This window comes from Cupressus sempervirens, chromosome 2, assembly GCF_028749045.1.
Source record: "Cupressus sempervirens isolate cs-2001-9-10 chromosome 2, ASM2874904v1, whole genome shotgun sequence".
Classification (NCBI taxonomy): domain Eukaryota; kingdom Viridiplantae; phylum Streptophyta; class Pinopsida; order Cupressales; family Cupressaceae; genus Cupressus; species Cupressus sempervirens.
The window spans coordinates 774,654,053-774,669,876 of record NC_143119.1 but is presented as its reverse complement, the minus strand read 5'-3'; positions in this window follow the sequence as shown (position 1 = coordinate 774,669,876).

The following is a 15,824-nucleotide window of genomic DNA, read 5'->3' as shown; positions in this document are numbered from 1 at the left end:
TTGTGCATGAAAGATGGTGAAAAGATTTGAAGGAGGGTGGAGAGCTCTAAACGTTGGTGGAGATTAGTGGAGATCTAGAATTATTTTTCATTCCCTTGTGATCTCATTGTCCTTGCTTTTCAATTTATTTCAAGGGGAGAAGAGGTACCTATGTAAATTTTCTTTTCTTTTCCTTCTAAACATGCATCTCGTGTTCATATATAATAGCTTTGTTTAGATTCAAGGATAACTAATTATGATGATTGTATGCATATGTGCATGTATGTATGTAAATCAATTCACTATGTGAACTACTTTACATGTATACATACACACTTGCATATTACTTGTGCTAAATTAAATTAATCATTAATTTCTTGAATTCATACAAGCAATTATCCTTGCATTCAATCAAATTTATTCATACCAAACTAAGTATGTAGAAATATGTACTTATAGATTATATAATCTCTTGGTGATTGAGTAAAGATCTTGTGCATAATATCATCTAGGTAATGATCGGATGGATTCACATTAAGTCATAATATGATTGAGTAGATGATCCATTTATGTTACTTCACACTTTTTTTATTGAACATTTTGTTTAACATAATTAGTAATACTAGAATTAAATAGATACAACTAGTATTCTTGTTTATTTTATTTAATCATATACATTTAAGACTTGTTTTTCTTAAAATTAGACTGTGTATTTGTTATCATTAAAACAAAAATATATATCTCTGATAGTTATCTTTTTCAATTTCAAGATATTCATATTTAACACGAAGAGTTTCTAGTACTGGATAGTGGAATAGTCACAATGTAGAGCCACATTGCCCATGGCTTATTCCACCAAATTATATTTTTATTACATTTTTGTCCTTTAAAAATATTATAGGTGAATGATCTTCTGATTTTCCATATATTTAATAATTTTTTGCTTGTCGTTTGAGGTAATTTTCTATTATGAGATAGATACATCTATCATAAGGATGGACATGCCAAATTTTTATCATCCTGCTTTCAAAGATGATTCCCTTATCAAATTAAAGAAACTACTTGCAACTGACAGCCTGATTTTCTTCAACTTGCCCAATTAGCCATTCACACAACCATCTTCCTCCTACCCCACCATAGCATGCAACCCTTTTTTGAGGTTTATATCTTAGTCCCACCATTTCAGAAGACCAACTCTAGTGATTTTTATCTAGCAAATTGATGATATAGAAATTCAATATGGAGGAGGATATATTGCAATCACAAATGAATCATCACATATCCATAAACAACATCTAATCTTCTGTAAGTCTCTCTCCTCTAATGACCCAATAAATGGATAAATTATCATCATGAGTAGACTCACTCTCCTTAGAGGAATTCAATTGAAACTCTTCATACCAAACGAAGTAGGCAAAAATATGTACTTACAAGTTATATTATCTCTTGGTGATTGAGTAAAGATCAAATACAACTTTCCAAGGTGATAAAATTGCATATGGAGATGTATGTATGCATGTGTGTGTGTGTGTGTGTGTGTGTGTGTGTGTGTCTGTATCTCACTGTCATGCCCTTGAAATCTCTGTATATGTATGTTTATATGTATGTATATACATGTATATGTATAGATATGTGAAATCCTCACCAACATTTAGAGCTCTCCACCCTCATTTGGAGCTCTCCACTCTCTTTCGCGTGTAGCTCTCCATAATCAAAATAAACGGAGAATGATTTATGTCATTTTTTTTAAATTATCAAAAATCAACTTCACATTGTTCTTTAACTCTACCATAGGTGTTTAATCCCTGATAGCTTTCATTTCAACATTCAAGTTTTCAAGTTTCCTCTTCATATATAGTCCTTTCCACGCTAAAAACCACTTTGTTACTTCATTAAAATCAAGACTTGAACAAAGCCAATATTCCAAAATCCAAATAATAAAACAATAAAACTTACTCAACCCATGCTAAGTGACTTAGCTCAAAATCTTGCACAAAAATAATGCAGACTAGGAAAAATGGGTGAGAAATTTTAGAAAAAAATATCATAGTAGATATTTTTATAAAGAAACAAGCCATAACCTAGATAAATTGGTCTAGTTGCTGATTAGTTGCATTGATTACAAATTCTTATAGAATTGTAATTAGATTAGGTACAATAAGATGAACATTCAGTTCTTCCCAGCTAGCATGATCGAATATAGTTTTCCAAGGTGATAAAATTGCATATTCATATGCAGATGTATGTATTTATGTATGTATGTATGTGTATATATATGTATGTATGTATATGTATGTATGTATGTATATATAGAGAGAGATTTTTGGATTGTCAAGATCAATGAAGATCTAGGATTTTGTTGACATGCCCTTGTGATCACTACATTTCATTGTCATGCCCTTGTGATCTCTACATCTCATTGTCTTGTCCTTGTGATCTTTTTATGTGTGTGTGTGGGTGTGTGTGTATTTATATAAATAGAGATATCATGGCACAATAGAAAAAAATAAAACTCACTCAATAGGTAGCATAGCCACAGATGCAATGGCAATGCCTATTGGTAAGTAGACTCCTATTTTTCTCTCTCATTTTTCATGTGTTTATTTCACTTGAACTATTATTTCTTAGTGAAATTTTCTAATATTGGATTCATTTAATGCAAGAGGTGATGAGGACATTCTTGGATGTACTTGTGTGATGAATTTCTTGTGAGTAATGAACATGAACTTCCCCTGAGAGTAGCAAAAGGCAATGAGGACATTCTAGGTACTTTAAAGACTAATCATTTCTTAAAGATTTTAGATGTTGGGAGGGGAATGAGCTTCCACCTTTATGTGGTTGGCCCTAATTAGTAGAGAACATTAAACTATTATCAAAACTAAGTAAAGCTTAACATTAACCTATGATTGTATGACAAATAATTGTGTGAATATCTTAGTTTCAAGAAATGTAGAAGGATGTCATAGTTCAATATGCAATGTCAATTCATATGCATACAACATCAGGCAGAGCTGAAAAAAAAAAACATGTTTGAATTTTTTTTAGAGGTCTTTAGTTAGGTATTTTAAGTTATAGACCATCATGAATATTTTTATGATGATCTATAATTTAAAAAACTTAATAAACCTATTAAATAAATGCAATGATGTTGCATTTTATCAGCTCCTCTTCTTGTCCATGCATTTGAATGCAATTACCTATGCATTCTCTATTTAGATTGGAAGAATCTTATTTTGGATGTGATGGAAAAGTGACATGCACCAGAAGATGGGAAAATGATGTCACTTTTGCAGGTCTGGAACCTTTTTTTGTACTTTAAAGATTGACCATTTCTTAAATATTTTAGATGTTAATGGAGAATTTAGATGTTGGGGGGAGGGGGGGTGGAGGGTGGGGTGGGGCCAAATGAGCTTCCACCTTCATGTGGTTGGCCCTACTTAGTAGAGAATATGAAAATATTCTCAAAACTAAGTGAAGCTCAATATTTACCTATGATTGTATGACAACTAACTGTGTGAATCTATTGGTTTCAGGAAATGTAGAAGGATTCCATAGTTCAATATGAAATCTCAATTCATATGCATATGTCATCAGGTGGAGATAAAAAAAAAAACCCCAAAAATTGCATTTTTGTTAGAGGCTTGCATAGACCTATTAATTAAATGAAAACGTTCTTCATTTTTTCCAGCTCCTTCTATTGTCCATGCATACAGAATGCAACTACATGTGCATTCTCGATTTAGAGTGGCATAATCTTATTTTGGATATGATGGAAAAATGACATGCACCAGAAGATGAGAAAATGATGTCACTTTTGTAGATCTAGAACCTTTTCTTGTACTTTAAAGATTGATCCTTTCTTAAATATTTTAGATGTTAACGTGGATTTTAGATGTTGGGGATGGGGGGGGGGGGGGGGGGGGCAGGCGGGGTTGGAGCCAAATGAGCTTCCACCTTCAAATGGTTGGCCCTAATTAGTAGAGAATATTATTCTTGAAACCAGGTGAAGCTCAATATTAATGTATGATTACATGACAATATTAACCAATGATTGCATCATAGTTATTCAATGTTTGCTGCTATTTTTTTAAATTAATAAAACATGCCATCAAAACTATGACAAAAAAATTGCACTCCTACCACATGCCCATCTCAATTGTGACAGAAATTTTTGATGGCTTACCATGAGGCCCATAGCATTTCTGTTGCATAGATGTTGCAATTGTGATAGAGTCTTCAATAGATTTCCATCGCAATTATGATGGTGAAAATGAACAATTTTTCGGTGCATTAGCTCAATTTATGACACCTATGGACATTGCAATTGTGATAGTCACCCTTGCTATCTCAACTTTTGACAACAAAAGTTTGACACCCATCTGATGAGAGCCAATTCCTCTTTATGTCATTTGGGTGACGAATTACCATTGTAATTGTGATGGATTGCCATCACAATTCATGCCCAAATATAGTAGTGAGTGGAGAAATAAATAGGAAAGAAACTAAAATGTTTAAGATTAGACAGAGGAGGAGAATTCATTTCTAATAAATTCAATGAATTCTGCAATGAAAAATGAATCAAAAGGCAAGTGTTTGAACTTGGCACACCTAAGTAGAATGGTATTGCTAAAAGAAGGAATAGATCAATCATGGATTGTGCAAGGACCCTGATGATAGAGAATAATGTTGCTATCAAATACTAGAAGGAAGCAATCAACACTGCAGTTCATACCTTGAACTAAGTTCAATTGAAGAAGGATTCAAATCAAACACTTTTTGAATTATGGTATGGATATAAACCTAATGTTTGTTACTTCAAAGTTTTGGCAGTAAATGTTATATTTTGAAGGAGTCTAGAAAAGAAAAATTTGATGTGAATAGTGAGGAAGGCATATTTATAGGATACTCCAATAAGAGAAAATCATATAAATGTTTGAATCTATCTACTCATAAATTTTTAGAAAGTGCACATGTGAAGATTGATGAGTTTGCAAAAAAGAGTAAAGAACAAAGAAATAAGGAGCCTAGAGACTTGTTGGTAAACAAATTTTTCACTTGAAAATGGCCCAACGAAGTATATGTGGCAATTTATTCACAATAGCTAGATAGGCCCTTGATATGTGGCCTTCCTCTGTGTTTAGAGGGGCAGCTCCCTCATATGATATAATTTTGAAGTTTTTCAAATAAAGATGAAATAAAACTTTAAAAGATAAATAAAAATCCATTGATGATGAATACACCACACAACTTCAAAGCTTTCATGGACTAACTTAAATCACTAATAACAATAATCAAGATCTACGCTTGAGAATTACCACTAGTACAATGTTGATCCAAAGATTAATAAACATCTACACAATACCATGAAAATGCTAATTGCAAAGAGAATCAACATTTTTAACAATATAGTTTTTGAAAGAAGAGAACTCAAATAGCATTTTCCTTTATTTTCTTGTGTCAAGAACCTAAGAGGAATTTTCAATTACGAAGATAAAATTTGTACACACTTTCCAAACATTATCTTATCACCAAAATTCTATCCTAAGTCTTCTCCTATTTAGAAATCCAAAAAGTGCCCCCGCCCCCCCCCCCCCCACACAACTTTTACAAAGCCAAATTGATCCCTTTTATAGGCATCAAGGTTAAGAACTACTCCTTCATGGTTAATAACTACTTCCCAAATATGTGATTTGGGTGAGGTTAATTAACCTCTACAATATTAACCAAGTATGACCTAAAACTTAGACCTTACACCTTTCAAGAGGAAAATTGAATAATCAATCCTTGTCTATCTCCTTTTGATATTTTAATGATTTATTCAAGTTACATTACTTTATTAATGAACACATATCCCTTTTTTTATGAAGAGATCAAGAGCATGAGGCATGCAAAGTGTGCTGAATACTAACTTTATGTTCACAATCTCTCCAATTGTGCTTATATCTTCCAACTGTGCTTTTCTTTCATGATAACATCTATTAAAAGGTTGTCCCTTGTATAGACACAAGTACCAAAATCTCCTTCTATTTTGTAATTATCACATATTGTGTGAGAGTATCTTGTACATTCCATTGAAATAATTAGGTGCTGGGTGTATAATTTAATCCTTTCCTCCACAAATATTTGATAAAAGTTGATGAACTTTAAGATTCATGCAATTACTGCATCCCCAAGAGATGGTATTCTATTGACTGATTCTAATGCATTGACTTTAGCTACCTGTGCATGTAAGAAATGTGCTCTTCCTCTATATTTTGGATATAATTATACAATGGTGGACATATTCTCATAAGGACCATGTGGTTTATCTATGGTAGAGGCATCAAAAAGATGCTTATGCTACTTTAGAATAGGTATTACTTCAAACAATCAATATATTTCATTCTCGCACACATATCATGTGTTTATTGTACTATTGCTCGATGCAAATACTAAGAATCTAGTGTAAATAGTGGTACAAACTTTGTGCCTACACACCTTGCATTCATGATTGAGCATTAAATCAAACAATTCCTACTCATCCTCTTCAAACTTAACTTCTTGAACCTTTACCATATATGTGGCTATGCATGCATCATGCAGTGAAAAATGAATGTGAATGAAATTTGTGTAGTGTGGTATCATCTAGGCCTGAACTAGAGGTGAAACATAGATCATAATGCAATATTCTTTAATACTCGTAACTACCCATTGATTTCTCTAGGAATGTCCTTCCATGTTGATGTAAATTATATCATGTGTGATATTTCTTCTATCTGGTTGGCATTCAAATACTCCTTCCTCATGTAGAACTCTAAGTCATTGAGAATTGATTGCCTAACACCATCAAATGTGTCACAAGATGGATTGGAGTATTCTATCACAAACCATACACAAAATCTCCTTCATATTACATATTGGAGATTAACACATTGTATTAAATAGTTTGAAAGTCTTCATGCAGTATCATATCCATTCCATCAACTAGTTGAAGCTATCTTCAAAGATTAAGATTGGTAATTCACTGCTAGTAGGTTGATGGTCTTAAAACCATGTGATAGAAATGACATATTGTGGAATGGGTGCACATTCCTCATTCTTCATCTATACCATGCATACAATCAGCATCAACACATTTTGCTAACCTTGAGAAACAAAAAATCACCTCTGTCTACAACTTCTTCTCTCTACATCTTACATTTCCATTTGTGCTCTTCAAATTCTATAGGAACATCTCCAGCTATTTTTGGCTACCAAAATAAGCATATACATCAACATATATCACCACTACTCACTTGATCATATTACCAAATCTTCAAATTGAAAGTGCAATGGTGACATGAAATATATATTGCATGGATGTCATGAGAGAGGAAGAGCTCAATAGAGGCATTTTTTCAAATAATTTGTGTGACGTGTAATTATTTTCTCAAGTGGATACCATCATATGCCTATATTCACTATAATTATTTCTTTGTCTAGATCTAGCCATGACTATAGCTCCAAAATTTCTCTCTACATTCCTTGCGGTGGCAGATTATAGTATTCTTGTCCACACAATACATTTCATCAAACACTTTGATGACTTTAATCCTAAAACTATATCAAGAATTTTCTTAACTTGTAAACTATATCCATTCTTCTATCCATTTCACATTGATAGATATTACGTTGAACCTATCATCTTATGCATATTAAACAATACTTGCAGTCCATTAGAAGACAGCTTTCACATGTGGATTTCATTAGATTTGAGGTTCCCATTTTCTTTGAGGCACTTTGTAAGATGATCTAAAAACCATTAATTCTACAAGATAAATTTGATGATCTCACAATTTAGAATATCTAAGGAGTGTTTGATCCAAACATTTAACTATATCATTCATTTTCCCACAACTGACTAAGACAACCATCCTTTCCCTATCTTGGCACTTACATTTGAGATGATCCAGTTCTAAATTCTCATTTTTATCACTTAGAGGAGGTTAACAACTATTAAAAAAATATGTTTTTTTAATCTCTAACCTTAACCTTTTTGGATGAGAGGTTAAGGTTAATGGCTCAGAATACGTGCTTTGGAAATTTATCATAACCCTTTTTAGATGGAGAGGTTAAGATTTCAAACTGAAACACATGTTTTGGACCCCAAACCTTAACCTTTTAAAAGGTTAATGGTTAATTATTTGGTTGAAAATATTTATTTTTGTGTCTTTCATTAACCATTGATAATTTGAGACTTAGGAATCAGAATTCAAAAATTCAAAAGGTGGAATGGAGCTAGGAACAAGCTAAAGATATTTGAAGGGAAATTTTTCTTAAAAGGTTAGAGGGAAAGTGACCATTTTAATGCTTAAATTGAGGCATATTCCAAAAATAACCATAACTTAAAAAGGAAAGGATTGGGGCAATTTTGATATCCATGCAACAATTGGCTCTATCTGGGGACAAGGATTGACAAGAATGAAGCTCAAATGTAAAGAAACTAGAATAGTTCCTTATTCATTGGGCTATAGAGTCACACGTGGAACCACTTTGAAAAAGTGGAAATTGACACCAAAAATAGGACAACTAGAAGGAAGACTAGGTGCAACAAAACAACACAACAAAAAGTCCTAGCTAGATTATATACAAGGCAGGTTTCCCTACCTCCAGTGGCTCAAGGTATAATCATGCAAATCCACTTACTAGCTGGGGAAAATAAATACCATGGTGTGCTAACATGTGGCAACTTTCAGGTTCCTATGGACTCAAGTATAAGTTCTCTCTTTAAATTCCAATTCTGAGATTCCTAGCATGCTTCACATCTCTTGATAAAGGAATGTATTCAAATAACCATGTCTCATCAAAAATATTTGACTTTGGAATCAACTCTACTTTATGTTGCATGTCATTGATGATTTCATTTTGAAAGAGTTGAAGGATAAGGATCTCAAATTTTTGAATGCATATATGATACTTTTCTCCACTTGACAAGCCTTCTACTTGAAATTCTAATGATTGGTCATCATAAATTCCAGAACTTTTTTCTAATACCAGACACTCTTTCTTTTCCACGAGGATGATTGTGTTCAAATTATCTATAAAATTATTCCAATATGAATGCACACCCTTGTCACATTGGATCTTCCCATGATGTATTTCTTCCTCTTCTCCCATTAGATCACTCAAAGAAGAAACAATCATCTTTTCCATTTTGGTGCGCACATCCTCTAATGAGTCTGTTTGATCAAGAGAATTGATCATCAATTGATATTCATGTAAGGGAAGTTCTTTTAAAAGAGAATCATCATCTATGCCTTCATCTTCACATTTTTGAATCATTAGATAACAACACATTTCTTCAAGGCCAAGTACTTCTCTAGTGTGAGATACCGTCACAATGTTTTCTTCATTATAGTTTCCAATTGTGAACTTAAATGGTTCAAATTCAGGTTTCATGCATGAGGAAGAGTGAGAACCTAATGTGTCATCCTCTCTTACTTGAAGCCTATCCTTAATTTCCATTTCTATCATACCAATTATTAAAATTTCATTAAAGTTTTCACAAACTTGGTTCATTGATTCTTCTTGATGAACATCTTCACAAAATTAGAAAGCTATGTATTCCACTTGCATGTGACCTTCAAAAGGATCACTTGACAACTCATCATATTTCTCTTGAAAATGATCTTCTACTCTTGTGATGATCATACCACTTTCTAAAAACTCCTTAAGATCCTGAAAAGTCAAGACTTCCATCTTAAGAGTTAATAAAGATGTCTGCAAGATTTCACTTGAGATTATTTCTTCACCATTGGTAATCGTAGAATATTGTGAAAAATATTCTAAAGAGTTGACTTCAGCAATAGAGTCCTCACCATTAATGATTAGGGGTGAATGAGTAGGAAGGTCTTCTCCATAAAGGAAGTCATCGTCTGGAGCATTGAGGCACCAAGTAGGAATAAAAGTAGTATGAAATTCACATCAATCCATATTTCCCCAATCTTTAATCATATGTTGTGTAGTTTCTTGAGAAACATTTGATATTTATTTTTCTTTCTCATTAGGATTGAGATGATTGAATACATCCTCCTTGGTTTTGAAATTTTTGTAGTGATGCCTTGATATATTAGCAAACCCTTCTTATCCTATAAACTCCATTTTTTGATCTTCTCCTTGATTAGACACAAAATCCTCGTCTTATTTCATGCATGCAGGTCTAGATGACTCCTTTCTAACATTTGGATTCGGAGATGTTCTATTATCAAGAAAATAATTCTTGCATGGGTCTTCTTTCTCAAGTCCTTGCAATGTTTGAAGTAAAGAAGGATGGACTTTGTCAGGATCTAGGTGTGCATTACAATAGAAGCTTTTTAAAAACTCAACTTGATTAGTATTAATGGAAGTGTGATTTTGATGAGCAATAGGTGTAGGAATTGGACTACTTTTCTAACCACCATTATCCAAATCATTTTTTTGATCAAAGTATTCCTTATAATAGCATATGGAACTCCTTTCTAAAAATGATTTTGGCTTGTAAGAGAAAAATTGATTATCTTTACCATCTTCTTCATCTATCTTTTGCAAGGTTCAAAGAAAAGATAGATGGATCTTTTCTACATCTATTTTTCCTCCACCATAGAAACTCTTTAGGATGTTTCCTTGCTTAGGATCGATGAAAATCTAATTTTTTTGAGAGATAGGTGAATGAGAGACATTTCCATTATTCTTTATTGCTGATTTAGATGAAAGGAATTTTTCACCAAGGCCTTCTTTATCTTTATATGTTGAACCTTTTGCTAAAGAGTATTTTAGATCATGAGAAATAAAATCATAATCTTTTCCATTATCTTCTTCAATCTTTTGAAAAATTTGTAGCAAGGATGAACCATCCTAGGATCTAGCCTCTTGCCACCATAGAAATTCTTCAAGAATTCAACTTGTAGAGGCTCATAAGGAATCTGTTTCTTTGAGTATGAAAAGCATTCCTCATCACTGTCACTGTCACTATCACTTTCAACTTTCTCTTTTTATGAAACCACGTTTTGAATTTGAACCTCAGATAGAGTCGCCAATATTCAATCTTCTAAATAGAGTTTCCAACCTTCATTTAAGGGAAGGTACCTTCATCAGTCAACTTACTAATTATTATTTACTTGACCTTGGATGTGACCAAGATTTTTCCTGTTCCTTCTTGGAATAGAAACTATTCTTTCAATGACTATGACATTTTGACCAATAGGAGCTCTTCGCAAGATTTCCCTAAATTCTTCTTCTTCTTTTAGAAATCAATTTACTTGATGATATTGTTGTGCACTTCATCTACACCTTCATGCTAGAGAGTTCAAATCTAAAATAATTTCTTCTTGCATGTCTTGGAAACCATGATTTGGATGGAGAACTGGAAGCACATTCTCATGCGGCAATACCATCTTACATCATCATAGGAAACTGATTAATCTTTCTTGTTTTGATCCCTAGTAGAGTCACCAAAAATCTGTTGGTAAATAGATTTGTTACTTAAAAATTTCCCAACTAAGTGTATGTGGCAAATTGTTCAAAATAGTTAGATAGGCCCTTGATATGCGGCCTTCCTTTGTGTTTAGAGGGGCAACTCCCTCATATGATATAATTTTAAAGTTTTTCAAATAAAGATGAAATTAATCTTTAAAAAATCAATAGAAAGTCATTGATGAAGAATGAACCACACGACTTCAAAGCTTTCCTAGACTAACTTAAATCGCTAATAATAACAATCAAGATCTACACTTGAGAATTACTACAAGCACAATATTGATCCAAAGATTCATAAAAATCTGCACAATACCATGAAAGTGTTTACTGCAAAGAGAATCAACATTTTTTACAATTTATATTTTGAAAGAAGAGAACTCAAATAGCATTTTCTTTTATTTTCTTGTGCCAAGAACCTAAGAGGAATTTTTGACTACAAAAAAATTGTACACACTTTTCAAATATTATCTTATCACCAAAATTCTAACCTAAGTCTTCTCCTATTCAAAAATCCAAAAAATCCCTCCCCACTTTTACAAAGCCAAAATGACTACTCCTCTGTGGTTAATAACTACTTCTGAAATACATGATTTGGGTGAGGTTAATTAACCTCTACAATATTAACCAAATATGACCTAAAACTTAGACCTTACACTTTCAAGAGGAAAATTGAATAATCAATCCTTGTCTATCTCCTTTTGATATTTGAGATTTATTCAAGTTACATTACTTTATTAATGAACATATATCTCTCTTTTCATGAAGAGATCAAGAGCATGAGGCATGCACAAGTGCACTGAATACTAACTTTATGTTCATGATCTCTCCAATTGTGCTTATATCTTCTAACTATGCTTTTCTTTCATTATAACATCTATTAAAAGGTTGGCCCTTGTATAGACAAAAGTACCAAAATCCCCATCTATTTTGCAATTTTCACATATTGTGCGAGAGTGTCTCATAGCATTCTATTAAAAAAATTAGGTGCTAGGTCTATAATTTCATTCTTGCCTCCACAAATATTTGATAAAATTTGATGAACTTTAAGATTAATGTAATTACTACATCCCCAAGAGATGGAATTCTATTGACTGATTCCAATGCATTAACTTCAGCTACCTACACATGTAAGAAATATGCCCTTCCTCTATAGTTTGGATGTAATTATGCAATGGTGGACATATTCTCATAAGGACCATGTGGTTTATCTATGGTAGAGGCATCAAAAAGATGGTTATGCTACTTTAGACGAGGTATTACTTCAAAAAATCAATGCATTTCATTCCAATACACATATCTTGTGTTCATTTTACTGTTGCTTGATGCATATACTAAGAATCTAGTTTAAATAGTGGTACAAAATTTGTGTCTATACACCTTGCATTCATGATTGAGCATTAAATCAAACACTTCTCATTTATCCTCTTCAAATTAACTTCTTGAATCTTTACCATATTAGTGACTATGCTTGCATCATGTGGTGGAAAATGAATGTGAATGAAATTTAGGCAATGTGGTCAAATCTATGCCCAAAATAGAGGTGAGACATAGATCATGATGTAATATTCTCTAATAATTGCAACTGCCCACTGATTGCTCTCAAACTTTCTTCTCATGTTGACATCATGTAAATCATATCATGTGTGATGTTTCTTCTATCAGGTTAGCATTCAAATACTCCTTCCTCATGTAGAACTCTAAGTCATTGATAATTGATTTCCTAACACCATCAAATGTGTTGCAGGCTAGATTGGAGTATTCTATCACAAACCATACACAAAATCTACTTCATATTACATATTGGAGATTAACACATTGTGTTAAATAGTTCACAAGTCCTCATGAAATTTTATATATGCTCTGTCAACTATCTGAAGCTATCTTCAAATATTAGGATTGGTAATTCACTGCTAGTAGGTTGATGGTAATAGCATACCACAAAATGGGGTGCACATTCCCCATTCTTCATCTATTTCATGCATACAATCAACATCAACACATCTTCTTGACCTTTAGAAACACAAAATCACCTCTTCCTACAACTTCTTCTATCTACAATTTACATCTCAATTCGTGCTCCTCAAATTCTACAAGAACATCTGCAGGTGCTTAGGGCTACCAGAATAAGCATATACATTAGCATATATATCACCAATACTCACCTAATCATATTACCAAATCTTCAAACTAAAATTGCAATGGTGACATGAAATATATATTCCATGAATGTCATGAGAGAGGAAGAGCTCAATAGAGGCATTTGTTCAAAAAAAATGTGTGACATGTAATTGTTTTCTCAACTGGATACCATCATATTCCTATATTTACCAAAATTGATTCTCTAACCAAACCTACCTATGACTATAACTCCAAAAAAAAAATTGTACATTACCTATGGTGGTAGATTATAGTATTGTTTTCCACACAATACATTTCATCAAATACTTTGATGACTTCAATCCTAAAACTATGTTGGGTATTTTCTTAACTTGTAAACTATATCCATTCTTTTATCCATTACACATTGATAGATATTGTGTTAAACCTATCATCTTATGCATATCCAACAATACTTGTAGTCCATTAGAAGACATTCTTTGACCTATGAATTTCATTAGATTCGAGGTTCCCATTTTCTTTGAGGCACTTTGTAAGATGATCTATAGGCCATTCCACAAGATAAATATGAAGATCTCACAATCTAGAATATCTTAGGAGTGTTTGATCCAAACATTTAAGTATGTCATTCACTTTCCCATATTTGACTAAGACAACTATCCTTTCCCTATCTTAGCACTTATCTTTGAGATGATCGAGTTCTCATTTCTCATTTTATCGCTCATAGAAGGAGGTTAATAATCATATTCAAAATACATTTTTTTAATCTCTAACCTTAACCTTTTGGGATGAGAGGTTAACATTAATGATTTGGAATGCATGTTTTGAAAATTAATCATAACCCCTTTTACATGGAGAGGTTAAGATTTGAAACTAAAAGACATGTTTTGGACCTTGAACCTTAACCTTTTTAAAGGTTAATGGATAATGATTTGGTTGAAAATGTGTATTTTGGTGTCTTTCATTAACCATTGATAATTTGAGACTCGGGAATCTGAATTTAAAAATTAAAAAGGTAGAATGGAGTAGGGAACAAGCCAAAGATATTTTAATGGAGAAATTTCTTAAAACCTATAATGGAAAGTGACCATTTTAATGCTTAAAATGAGGCATATTCTAAAAATAACCATAACTTAAAAGGTTGAGGATTGGGGCAATTTTGATATTTAGGCAACAAGACTATAGAAACTTTTATTACTATGAGCCTAATACTATACCTAAAGTTCAAGCAAGTGGCAATCAACAATCTTCACCACTCGAGTCCCCAAAATCCCTAGTTCAACCCGAGTTGTAGCCAGTGCAACCCAAGTCATAAAAGGACCCAAGTTTTAGCTAGTGGAAAGAGTCACAATTTGATGGACTAAAGTCATAGTTAGTGGGACCCAAGCATGATTCAGAAGATCATGGTAAACCTAGTAAATTTAGAAAGGATCCTAGACTTGCTAGATATGTCAAAAGGCATCATGTACCCAAGAAAATCATTGGAGATCAATTGGTTGGTACAATGACAAGGAACAAATTAAAAGGTACATGTTTTCTTACTGAATTTGAACCTAGATCTATCAAAGATGCATTATAGAATGGAAGTTGTATTAAAGAAATTGATTAGATAGAAAGGAATAAAACTTGAACTCTTGTTCCTAGACCTAAGGATAAGAACGTAATTGACACAAAATGGGTATTCAGAAATAAATTGAATGAGAATGGAGCAGTTTCAAGAAAAAAGGAAAGATTAGTTTGCAAGGGTTATGCTCAAGAGGAAGGTATTGACTATGGAGAAACTTTTTCTCCTATTGCTAGACTCGAAGGTGTTAGAATACTCCTTGCATATGCAGCTCACAAAGGATTCAAAGTGTATTAGATGGATGTGACATCAACATTTCTAAATAGAATCCTAGAAGAGGAAGTCTATATTGAGCAACCAAAAGGTTTCAATTATTACACGAAGATTTGTATGGTCTCAAAGAAGCCCCCAGAGGATGGTATGAAAGGCTACACAATTATCTCATAAAGATTGGTTTTCAAAGAACTAATGATATCAACAACCTATGCATCAAAGAATGAGTAGATAAGAAGATTGTGTTGGTAGAAATCTTTTTGGATGATAAATTATTTACTAGAAATGATGATTTGTTCAAATATTTTTATAATTAAATGAGTAAGGAATTTGAAATGTCAATGTTTGGAGAGATCAAATTCTTTGTTGGCTTATAGATTCAAAAGAATAAAGATGGTATCTACATTATGCAATCTAA